The sequence below is a fragment of the Falco punctatus genome (assembly GCF_963210335.1).
Source record: "Falco punctatus genome assembly, chromosome: 15".
NCBI classification, from domain to species: domain Eukaryota; kingdom Metazoa; phylum Chordata; class Aves; order Falconiformes; family Falconidae; genus Falco; species Falco punctatus.
The window spans coordinates 41,097-52,324 of record NC_137595.1 but is presented as its reverse complement, the minus strand read 5'-3'; the positions used below and the strand labels follow the sequence as shown (position 1 = coordinate 52,324).

General features: G+C 55.9%; 1 long non-coding RNA gene across 2 annotated transcripts; it reads right to left on the bottom strand.

Annotated features, from left to right (window-relative positions):
- Window positions 1-7,386: 7,386 nt before the first annotated feature.
- Window positions 7,387-10,440, bottom strand: LOC308054018. 2 transcript variants are annotated; one of them, XR_013923908.1, is made up of 4 exons: window positions 9,898-10,440; window positions 9,202-9,350; window positions 8,581-8,651; window positions 7,387-7,894 (listed from the first exon to the last, which is right to left on the bottom strand). It is a non-coding gene; the product is annotated as an uncharacterized lncRNA (long non-coding RNA). The 2 variants fall into 2 exon arrangements; XR_013923909.1 differs by having other exon boundaries at window positions 8,588-8,651; window positions 9,898-10,438.
- Window positions 10,441-11,228: the final 788 nt, after the last annotated feature.

Below are 11,228 nucleotides of genomic sequence, written 5' to 3'. Positions count from 1 at the left end.
CCCCAAAGATCCACAAGCAAGACCAGCTGCCTCGCTCAACGGAAAGACCTCACGTACAGCATTTCTTCCCAACTCGTGTTTCTACGCGACTGTCATTTTCGCCCCTTTTTTTTCCCCTACCGTGAATTTCTGGAGCTGCGCAGCACGCCACGGAGTGCCAAATGCAGTCTGTCTGAGGCACACCGAGCTGACACGGAGGTCACATCCGATGCGCCTCTCCATCATCGCTTACGCTAGGCCACCACGCCGACAGGATCTCCCGTAGTTCCCTTCGAAAGCAATTAAAAGGCTGAGATTAATTTAATTGACAAAAAAGCAGGTTTGTCGTGCAGCTGAAATTCGTTGACATAGTCGGTACCGAAACTCACGCTGGCTGTGAACGGGGTGAAATGGCAAAGGACCATCAGCCAGGCCCGAGGGAAGGCTCAAAGGCTGTACAAGCTAAAGAACAGCCAGGGAAGGGATTTTAGTCCGAGCCCAGGCGGGCAAAAGGAGATGACGTTAGTCCTGCTGCCTGCAGGCGTGTGGGAAAATCACCCCGGGGTGGGGGGGGAACTCGAGAAAATTGCGTCCTAACGGAAGCAGGGTATTACGGAGAGCTTTTTTTAGGGTAGGATACAGCTACAGCCTCGAGGACGGTCGGCACGCACACAGCCTGTACCGCCACCGCTCCCTAAGCAGCGGCTCGGCGCACGCCGACAGCGGTGACGGAGGACGAGCTTAAGGCAAAAAGCCAAAAGCAAACCCCTCAAAGCCCAGAACCGTTCTCAGGAACACAGGAGTTAAGCCTAAAAGCGGTTGAAAGCTGCCTCCTACCTCTTCCCCCTCCGAGACCGGCACGTTTCCTCGCGATCCCTTTTCGCAAACAAAAGACGGACGCCTGCGGTATCAGCTTGGTCCCGAAGCACCACGACGCGCTTGCTGGCTACACGCTCTCTTCTGACAAGGCTGACAGCTTCTCCGCACGCGACAGCCGAGGCCCTGTGAAACACGAGGAAGGCAAACACCGGTAACGTCTCGCAGGGGTCAGGAGGAAGTCAGGATGCACTCCATTCGGAGCCCGACGCGTTACCCAAAGGAATTACCCCAGCAGAACAAGAGGCAGGAACGATCGGTAGACAGGCAGACCACATGCACGGCAGCGATACCCCCGTCAGACTTGCAGGGCGCTTCCAGTCCCAGCCCGCTGCCGCGGCTCAGGCCGGCGGCTGGGGGAAAGACAAAGCCCCGCGCAGAGCTGCGGCGGCTGCCCGGGCAGCCCAGAGGCGGCGGGGGGGGGGGGGGGGGCGGCAGGTCGCCGCGGGCCGACCCCTCCCTCTCCCGGGCCCCGCCAGGCCGCCACAAGCGGCGAGCACCGGGGCCGCCCCGCCGCCGCTCCTCGCCTCCTCGCTGAGGTAGCGGCGCAGCCCCGAGAGACAAAAAAAAAAAAAAAAAAAAAAAAAACCCAGCCCAAAATAGGCAGCACCGTGAGGAGCCCGCTGACCACCGTCGCTGCCGGGGAGACGAGAACGGCCGGCAGCCCCGCCGGTCCCGGGCCGGGCCGGGCCGCCCGCCTCAGCCCGCCCGCCGCCGGCACCAGGCGCTCCCCGCCGCGGCCGAGCGCCGGCCCGCCGCATCCCCCGCCCCGCCCCCCCCGCTTCGGCCGCTGCCCGCCGGCCCCCGCCCGCCCGCCCGCCCGCCCTCAGGCCGAGCGCTCACCCAGCGCGCCGCCGCACGTCCCGGCCCGAAAGTCTTCCAGGCTGCCGGCGAAGGCTCCGCACCGCCACGGGCGCGGCGGCGCGCCGCGCGGGCTTGAAATGAACCCCACTTCCGGGGCCGTCTGCGTAACCCGTACGTGCGAGGCCGAAGCCCCGCCCCTAGGGGGCAAGCCGTTTCCGCGCACGCGCAAAAGCGGAATTGCGTCATACGCATGCGACGTCGCCGGAGACCACGCCCCCTTTGGCTTCAGTCCGGCACTGCGCATGCGCTGCCCTTAGTTTTGCCAGTACCTCTTCTGCGCATGCGCAGAAGCGGAATTGCGTCATACGCATGCGACGCCGCCGGAGACCACGCCCCCTTTGGCTTCAAGCCGGCACTGCGCATGCGCTGCCCTTAGTTTTGCCAGTACCTCTTCTGCGCATGCGCAGAAGCGGAATTGCGTCATCACCACGCGACTACTCCCCCAGACCACGCCCCCTTTGGCTTCAAGCCCCGTCTGCGCATGCGCTGCCCTTACTCTGCAGGGCGGCCACGCTGCTGCCGCCTGGCGAAAAAATTTGGGTACTGCAGCCAGTCTACCTAACAGACTGCACCCTTTATTAGACGAATGGAAGCGAGAAGGGAACTCTGCCCACGGCCCCTTAGCAAGTCGCCCGGCTTCACATCTCGCTGGATCAACTTCTTCCAGTGAACATATTCAATTCCACCAGTCTAGAGAAAAAGAGAAAAAAAAAAAAAAAAAAAAAAAAAAGAAAAAACAAAAGAATCACTCGAGAGACCAGGCATACACTTTTTTTTTTTTTTTTTCCTTATAAAAACACCAGCAACATTGTCTTCACGATAAAAGAGGCAATGAAACCTTTTCTTGTCAAATGTAAGGGCACTAAAGAGAAGGTAATTCGACAGACAAGACAGAAACCTCTCCAGCTCTTTCCCCACGTCTATTTGGCATTCGTTTCCAAAAACTTTCTCGGGTGAACGTCTTTTGTCTTTGAGCAGTGCGACAGGCGGTTTGCAAACGGCACAAGTCTCTGCTTTTGAAAAATCAACTCAGACTCTGTAATCACTTTAGATGGGGCACTTTGTGTTTCAGAGAAACAAAACCAACGCTGAGTCTTTCCTTGAACGACACAGGCCTGTTCACCTTTAAATCAGAGAAACAACGGACGTGGTTCTGATCTCTCAAGGAATCTTTACTTTCCAACAGACTGCACCGTCAGGATCAACAAAGCAGTTTCCTACCGTTTCGCCAGCGAGCCAGAGGACTGTCTCGAGACTAAGTTTCCTTGAACAAACACCGAAGAGATCTTCAAGACTCGGTCCAAATGGCTCCGTCAACCTTGAAATCGTAGTCCCCTTCAGCTCCACACCGCTTCATTCTGGGAACGCCCGCTAGAAAAAAAAGGAACAGTTTATTCAGTGTAACGATTCGATTGGTATACAAGCCTTCAAGGCTCCCAAGACCAAGCCTAAGAGGGTCAGGACCGTGCATGTTTGTACTCGCAGTGAAGCTCAACACCTTAGGCAACCCTCAGCCGAGACAAAGGTGAAAAACTCACCGGCGCCGAACGTTTCCTCGTCTGTAAGCTGCCCATCCTTAGCATGCAGGACTCCACATTCAAAATTCACAGGTCCCGGAGAAAGAAAACCAAAAACTACAGGACAAACAGACAATCAAACAAAAGACCTCAAATAAGGTTTCCTCTAAGGACTGTTAGATACATCTTTTGTACACGACCTACGCACGGCAACATACGCTTCGTACCAGCTCCGTTACATGCTCAAGTAGCAGACGCCTCAGACTCTGCTTTCCATCACAGATTACGATTTTTTGATGACGTTACTAAAGCTGGTCATCTATTAGTACGATAGGTTATGCCAGTGCCTGAAATGATTTTCGATCTCAGACGCTGCACAGAAACGCCGCAGTTTTTCACTGCAATAAGCAATTGATACCTCAGTCGGTACACGTCACCGAGTGAGTGCTAGGAGTGAAAAGTTTACATTTACCTCTCGCTCTTCGACAGCCAATGAATCCGGTAAACAAAACAACATCTTTAGCACACCGGTACCGAAGACACAGCGCAAAACCCCCCGTTAATGTGCTCCTGTATTTGTTTTAATTTCAAAGTAGCCACTTCAACTGATAAAGACAGCCGATTCTCTACCTGTAACTCTACTCCTCCTTATTATCCTGCTACAGAAAGAAACAAACCGCTAGCATTTCTACGTAACGACTTATTTTTCCAGAGAAGAATAAAAAGCCACAACCGACCAACCAAAAAAAAAAAACCAAACAGAAACAAAACAAACAAAAAAAAAAAACCCCCAAAACAACTCACCTCCTACCTTCTGTGTCCCAGGATGAAAAGTTTCCTTCGGGTTCTTCCCAAATTTGTCATGACCCACAGGACTGAAATGCAAACGAAATACTGCTTTAGAGGAGAGCGAGCACACACCTCGACATTAAACCATGAACTGGCTGTAGTCGGAATCGATTGCGAGAAGAATCGTTCAAAGAGCCTCGCTGACGTGGAATTTTTTGCGGAAGAGCCATTTATTTCCCACACGACTAACCGCTGAGACTTCTTAAACTTCTTTCTGATTTTAAAAACAGAAACAACTAGGACCCTGCACGGAGATCACTTTTAAGCGTACCGTATTTACTTAGGAAGCACAGAACTTTATTCCCTCGTCCTTCGCTTCGGCTTTCTACGTAACTGTCGTGAGCGTTTTAGGAAGACTCGGTAACCTATCCTATTTCATAAGCTTCTCTTCCATCCCTTTGAAAACAACTCCAGGCACGTCAAATGAAAAACGAGCTGCTCGGCGTCAGGCTCGTACCCCAAAGATCCACAAGCAAGACCAGCTGCCTCGCTCAACGGAAAGACCTCACGTACAGCATTTCTTCCCAACTCGTGTTTCTACGCGACTGTCATTTTCGCCCCTTTTTTTTCCCCTACCGTGAATTTCTGGAGCTGCGCAGCACGCCACGGAGTGCCAAATGCAGTCTGTCTGAGGCACACCGAGCTGACACGGAGGTCACATCCGATGCGCCTCTCCATCATCGCTTACGCTAGGCCACCACGCCGACAGGATCTCCCGTAGTTCCCTTCGAAAGCAATTAAAAGGCTGAGATTAATTTAATTGACAAAAAAGCAGGTTTGTCGTGCAGCTGAAATTCGTTGACATAGTCGGTACCGAAACTCACGCTGGCTGTGAACGGGGTGAAATGGCAAAGGACCATCAGCCAGGCCCGAGGGAAGGCTCAAAGGCTGTACAAGCTAAAGAACAGCCAGGGAAGGGATTTTAGTCCGAGCCCAGGCGGGCAAAAGGAGATGACGTTAGTCCTGCTGCCTGCAGGCGTGTGGGAAAATCACCCCGGGGTGGGGGGGGAACTCGAGAAAATTGCGTCCTAACGGAAGCAGGGTATTACGGAGAGCTTTTTTTAGGGTAGGATACAGCTACAGCCTCGAGGACGGTCGGCACGCACACAGCCTGTACCGCCACCGCTCCCTAAGCAGCGGCTCGGCGCACGCCGACAGCGGTGACGGAGGACGAGCTTAAGGCAAAAAGCCAAAAGCAAACCCCTCAAAGCCCAGAACCGTTCTCAGGAACACAGGAGTTAAGCCTAAAAGCGGTTGAAAGCTGCCTCCTACCTCTTCCCCCTCCGAGACCGGCACGTTTCCTCGCGATCCCTTTTCGCAAACAAAAGACGGACGCCTGCGGTATCAGCTTGGTCCCGAAGCACCACGACGCGCTTGCTGGCTACACGCTCTCTTCTGACAAGGCTGACAGCTTCTCCGCACGCGACAGCCGAGGCCCTGTGAAACACGAGGAAGGCAAACACCGGTAACGTCTCGCAGGGGTCAGGAGGAAGTCAGGATGCACTCCATTCGGAGCCCGACGCGTTACCCAAAGGAATTACCCCAGCAGAACAAGAGGCAGGAACGATCGGTAGACAGGCAGACCACATGCACGGCAGCGATACCCCCGTCAGACTTGCAGGGCGCTTCCAGTCCCAGCCCGCTGCCGCGGCTCAGGCCGGCGGCTGGGGGAAAGACAAAGCCCCGCGCAGAGCTGCGGCGGCTGCCCGGGCAGCCCAGAGGCGGCGGGGGGGGGGGGGGGGGCGGCAGGTCGCCGCGGGCCGACCCCTCCCTCTCCCGGGCCCCGCCAGGCCGCCACAAGCGGCGAGCACCGGGGCCGCCCCGCCGCCGCTCCTCGCCTCCTCGCTGAGGTAGCGGCGCAGCCCCGAGAGACAAAAAAAAAAAAAAAAAAAAAAAAAACCCAGCCCAAAATAGGCAGCACCGTGAGGAGCCCGCTGACCACCGTCGCTGCCGGGGAGACGAGAACGGCCGGCAGCCCCGCCGGTCCCGGGCCGGGCCGGGCCGCCCGCCTCAGCCCGCCCGCCGCCGGCACCAGGCGCTCCCCGCCGCGGCCGAGCGCCGGCCCGCCGCATCCCCCGCCCCGCCCCCCCCGCTTCGGCCGCTGCCCGCCGGCCCCCGCCCGCCCGCCCGCCCGCCCTCAGGCCGAGCGCTCACCCAGCGCGCCGCCGCACGTCCCGGCCCGAAAGTCTTCCAGGCTGCCGGCGAAGGCTCCGCACCGCCACGGGCGCGGCGGCGCGCCGCGCGGGCTTGAAATGAACCCCACTTCCGGGGCCGTCTGCGTAACCCGTACGTGCGAGGCCGAAGCCCCGCCCCTAGGGGGCAAGCCGTTTCCGCGCACGCGCAAAAGCGGAATTGCGTCATACGCATGCGACGTCGCCGGAGACCACGCCCCCTTTGGCTTCAGTCCGGCACTGCGCATGCGCTGCCCTTAGTTTTGCCAGTACCTCTTCTGCGCATGCGCGAAAGCGGAATTGCGTCATACGCATGCGACGCCGCCGGAGACCACGCCCCCTTTGGCTTCAAGCCGGCACTGCGCATGCGCTGCCCTTAGTTTTGCCAGTACCTCTTCTGCGCATGCGCAGAAGCGGAATTGTGTCATCACCACGCGACTACTCCCCCAGACCACGCCCCCTTTGGCTTCAAGCCCCGTCTGCGCATGCGCTGCCCTTACTCTGCAGGGCGGCCACGCTGCTGCCGCCTGGCGAAAAAATTTGGGTACTGCAGCCAGTCTACCTAACAGACTGCACCCTTTATTAGACGAATGGAAGCGAGAAGGGAACTCTGCCCACGGCCCCTTAGCAAGTCGCCCGGCTTCACATCTCGCTGGATCAACTTCTTCCAGTGAACATATTCAATTCCACCAGTCTAGAGAAAAAGAGAAAGAAAAAAAAAAAAAAAAAAAAAAGAAAAAACAAAAGAATCACTCGAGAGACCAGGCATACACTTTTTTTTTTTTTTTTTCCTTATAAAAACACCAGCAACATTGTCTTCACGATAAAAGAGGCAATGAAACCTTTTCTTGTCAAATGTAAGGGCACTAAAGAGAAGGTAATTCGACAGACAAGACAGAAACCTCTCCAGCTCTTTCCCCACGTCTATTTGGCATTCGTTTCCAAAAACTTTCTCGGGTGAACGTCTTTTGTCTTTGAGCAGTGCGACAGGCGGTTTGCAAACGGCACAAGTCTCTGCTTTTGAAAAATCAGCTCAGACTCTGTAATCACTTTAGATGGGGCACTTTGTGTTTCAGAGAAACAAAACCAACGCTGAGTCTTCCCTTGAACGACACAGGCCTGTTCACCTTTAAATCAGAGAAACAACGGACGTGGTTCTGATCCCTCAAGGAATCTGTACTTTCCAACAGACTGCACCGTCAGGATCAACAAAGCAGTTTCCTACCGTTTCGCCAGCGAGCCAGAGGACTGTCTCGAGACTAAGTTTCCTTGAACAAACACCGAAGAGATCTTCAAGACTCGGTCCAAATGGCTCCGTCAACCTTGAAATCGTAGTCCCCTTCAGCTCCACACCGCTTCATTCTGGGAACGCCCGCTAGAAAAAAAAGAAACAGTTTATTCAGTGTAACGATTCGATTGGTATACAAGCCTTCAAGGCTCCCAAGACCAAGCCTAAGAGGGTCAGGACCGTGCATGTTTGTACTCGCAGTGAAGCTCAACACCTTAGGCAACCCTCAGCCGAGACAAAGGTGAAAAACTCACCGGCGCCGAACGTTTCCTCGTCTGTAAGCTGCCCATCCTTAGCGTGCAGGACTCCACATTCAAAATTCACAGGTCCCGGAGAAAGAAAACCAAAAACTACAGGACAAACAGACAATCAAACAAAAGACCTCAAATAAGGTTTCCTCTAAGGACTGTTAGATACATCTTTTGTACACGACCTACGCACGGCAACATACGCTTCGTACCAGCTCCGTTACATGCTCAAGTAGCAGACGCCTCAGACTCTGCTTTCCATCACAGATTACGATTTTTTGATGACGTTACTAAAGCTGGTCATCTATTCGTACGATAGGTTATGCCAGTGCCTGAAATGATTTTCGATCTCAGACGCTGCACAGAAACGCCGCAGTTTTTCACTGCAATAAGCAATTGATACCTCAGTCGGTACACGTCACCGAGTGAGTGCTAGGAGTGAAAAGTTTACATTTACCTCTCGCTCTTCGACAGCCAATGAATCCTGTAAACAAAACAACATCTTTAGCACACCGGTACCGAAGACACAGCGCAAAACCCCCCGTTAATGTGCTCCTGTATTTGTTTTAATTTCAAAGTAGCCACTTCAACTGATAAAGACAGCCGATTCTCTACCTGTAACTCTACTCCTCCTTATTATCCTGCTACAGAAAGAAACAAACCGCTAGCATTTCTACGTAACGACTTATTTTTCCAGAGAAGAATAAAAAGCCACAACCGACCAACCAAAAAAAAAAACCAAACAGAAACAAAACAAACAAAAAAACCAAACCCCCAAAACAACTCACCTCCTACCTTCTGTGTCCCAGGATGAAAAGTTTCCTTCGGGTTCTTCCCAAATTTGTCGTGACCCACAGGACTGAAATGCAAACGAAATACTGCTTTAGAGGAGAGCGAGCACACACCTCGACATTAAACCATGAACTGGCTGTAGTCGGAATCGATTGCGAGAAGAATCGTTCAAAGAGCCTCGCTGACGTGGAATTTTTTGCGGAAGAGCCATTTATTTCCCACACGACTAACCGCTGAGACTTCTTAAACTTCTTTCTGATTTTAAAAACAGAAACAACTAGGACCCTGCACGGAGATCACTTTCAAGCGTACCGTATTTACTTAGGAAGCACAGAACTTTATTCCCTCGTCCTTCGCTTCGGCTTTCTACGTAACTGTCGTGAGCGTTTTAGGAAGACTCGGTAACCTATCCTATTTCATACGCTTCTCTTCCATCCCTTTGAAAACAACTCCAGGCACGTCAAATGAAAAACGAGCTGCTCGGCGTCAGGCTCGTACCCCAAAGATCCACAAGCAAGACCAGCTGCCTCGCTCAACGGAAAGCCCTCACGTACAGCATTTCTTCCCAACTCGTGTTTCTACGCGACTGTCATTTTCGCCCCTTTTTTTTCCCCTACCGTGAATTTCTGGAGCTGCGCAGCACACCACGGAGTGCCAAATGCAGTCTGTCTGAGGCACACCGAGCTGACACGGAGGTCACATCCGATGCGCCTCTCCATCATCGCTTACGCTAGGCCACCACGCCGACAGGATCTCCTGTAGTTCCCTTCGAAAGCAATTAAAAGGCTGAGATTAATTTAATTGACAAAAAAGCAGGTTTGTCGTGCAGCTGAAATTCGTTGACATAGTCGGTACCGAAACTCACGCTGGCTGTGAACGGGGTGAAATGGCAAAGGACCATCAGCCAGGCCCGAGGGAAGGCTCAAAGGCTGTACAAGCTAAAGAACAGCCAGGGAAGGGATTTTAGTCCGAGCCCAGGCGGGCAAAAGGAGATGACGTTAGTCCTGCTGCCTGCAGGCGTGTGGGAAAATCACCCCGGGGTGGGGGGGGAACTCGAGAAAATTGCGTCCTAACGGAAGCAGGGTATTACGGAGAGCTTTTTTTAGGGTAGGATACAGCTACAGCCTCGAGGACGGTCGGCACGCACACAGCCTGTACCGCCACCGCTCCCTAAGCAGCGGCTCGGCGCACGCCGACAGCGGTGACGGAGGACGAGCTTAAGGCAAAAAGCCAAAAGCAAACCCCTCAAAGCCCAGAACCGTTCTCAGGAACGCAGGAGTTAAGCCTAAAAGCGGTTGAAAGCTGCCTCCTACCTCTTCCCCCTCCGACACCGGCACGTTTCCTCGCGATCCCTTTTCGCAAACAAAAGAGGGACGCCTGCGGTATCAGCTTGGTCCCGAAGCACCACGACGCGCTTGCTGGCTACACGCTCTCTTCTGACAAGGCTGACAGCTTCTCCGCACGCGACAGCCGAGGCCCTGTGAAACACGAGGAAGGCAAACACCGGTAACGTCTCGCAGGGGTCTGGAGGAAGTCAGGATGCACTACATTCGGAGCCCGACGCGTTACCCAAAGGAATTACCCCAGCAGAACAAGAGGCAGGAACGATCGGTAGACAGGCAGACAACATGCACGGCAGCGATACCCCCGTCAGACTTGCAGGGCGCTTCCAGACCCAGCCCGCTGCCGCGGCTCAGGCCGGCGGCTGGGGGAAAGACAAAGCCCCGCGCAGAGCTGCGGCGGCTGCCCGGGCAGCCCAGAGGCGGCGGGGGGGGGGGCGGCAGGTCGCCGCGGGCCGACCCCTCCCCTCTCCCGGGCCCCGCCAGGCCGCCACAAGCGGCGAGCACCGGGGCCGCCCCGCCGCCGCTCCTCGCCTCCTCGCTGAGGTAGCGGCGCAGCCCCGAGAGACAAAAAAAAAAAAAAAAAAAAAAACCAGCCCAAAATAGGCAGCACCGTGAGGAGCCCGCTGACCACCGTCGCTGCCGGGGAGACGAGAACGGCCGGCAGCCCCGCCGGTCCCGGGCCGGGCCGGGCCGCCCGCCTCAGCCCGCCCGCCGCCGGCACCAGGCGCTCCCCGCCGCGGCCGAGCGCCGGCCCGCCGCATCCCCCGCCCCCCCCCCCCCCCCCCTTCGGCCGCTGCCCGCCGGCCCCCGCCCGCCCGCCCGCCCGCCCTCAGGCCGAGCGCTCACCCAGCGCGCCGCCGCACGTCCCGGCCCGAAAGTCTTCCAGGCTGCCGGCGAAGGCTCCGCACCGCCACGGGCGCGGCGGCGCGCCGCGCGGGCTGGAAATGAACCCCACTTCCGGGGCCGTCTGCGTAACCCGTACGTGCGAGGCCGAAGCCCCGCCCCTAGGGGGCAAGCCGTTTCCGCGCACGCGCAAAAGCGGAATTGCGTCATACGCATGCGACGCCGCCGGAGACCACGCCCCCTTTGGCTTCAGTCCGGCACTGCGCATGCGCTGCCCTTAGTTTTGCCAGTACCTCTTCTGCGCATGCGCAGAAGCGGAATTGCGTCATACGCATGCGACGCCGCCGGAGACCACGCCCCCTTTGGCTTCAAGCCGGCACTGCGCATGCGCTGCCCTTAGTTTTGCCAGTACTTCTTCTGCGCATGCGCAGAAGCGGAATTGCGTCATCACCACGCGA